Consider the following 1375-nt stretch of genomic DNA (forward strand, 5'->3'; position numbering starts at 1 on the left):
AATTGCAGTAAGTAAATAAACACTTTAAGATTTATCCAGGTTCCCCTTATAACCAAGGGTACGTCCAGTCCTCTTGCACACCATAAGAGATTAATCTAATACTTATCAGAAAATGTACAACTCCCACCCTGGGATTCTTGCTACAAAACTTCTAACAAAACTTCTAAGATAGCACACCACTATCTTAGATTAAGCTATCTTGTACAAATGATACAATAAGGTTTGAATGAGTCTAAGATGTGGTATATTGATAAACAACTCAATAGCAATTCAAGTACTTGAGAACTTTTAGAATGATATGAAAATCTAATGCAAGTACTTAGAAAAATCAGAATTTTGTTCAAAGTTGTTTAATGAATTAATTCAAGGATTGTTATTTTTTGATCTGAAGTTATGGGGTATTTATACTCCATAAAACATCCTTTCAGATTCGTGGCCATTGATCCAAGAGGTTTGATGAAAAATTACAATGTTCTAGAGGCATCCCAGATCTGAAAAATTGTAATGTTTCCAGGTGTATTCGAATACAGTATATGTGTATTCGAATACACGTCTTTGTAACGTTTAAAAAATTCAAATTTTACATCTTGTATTCGAATACACATTAGTGTAGTCGAATACAGATTAGTGTATTTTAGCCTCTGACTTAACTTGTATTCGACTACATATGGGTGTAGTCGAATACACACAAAGGATTTTTGGCCACTGACTTAGCTTGTATTCGACTACAGATGGGTGTAGTCGAATACAACATTTAATGTTTTGCCTCTGACTTAAGTTGTATTCGAATACAACATGGTGTATTCGAATACACTTATGCAAATTGTCAAAAATATGATTTTAAATGATTTGTTAATGTTGTTTTTGATTTTCGAAAATATGTTAAATGCATATGTAAATATGAATTGTTCTCAAGTATTTGAACTATTGATTTGTATCATATACCTTTACATTTAATAATTTATTATTTGGATTTTGAAGCTTATTGAAGATAGTTTGATCTTCTTTTTGATCTTGCTGCATTGTCCATAGTTGGTGGTCTTGTCGTCATCAAAAACATGTAGTTTACATTCTCCCCCTTTTTGATTATGACAAAATGTTGTTGTGAAGAGAGTGTGATGTTGAAATCTTTGCTCCCCCGTAATAGGTGCATACTCCCCCGTTGTATGTGATGATTTGAAAATTGTTTTTGAGTGCCTACAAGGTTTGAAATGCAACAACAACACCAAATTTTCTCCCCCTTTTGACATGATCAAAAAGAAGAAGAATAGAAAAGAAAAAGAGACATACACGTTGCGAGCAAAATCATACACAAAAGGCATATAAGGGAACAAGAATAGCAGAAATGGAAATTAAGTCAGAATATCATAGAAGT

This window comes from Cicer arietinum, chromosome 6 (assembly GCF_000331145.2).
Source record: "Cicer arietinum cultivar CDC Frontier isolate Library 1 chromosome 6, Cicar.CDCFrontier_v2.0, whole genome shotgun sequence".
Taxonomy (NCBI): domain Eukaryota; kingdom Viridiplantae; phylum Streptophyta; class Magnoliopsida; order Fabales; family Fabaceae; genus Cicer; species Cicer arietinum.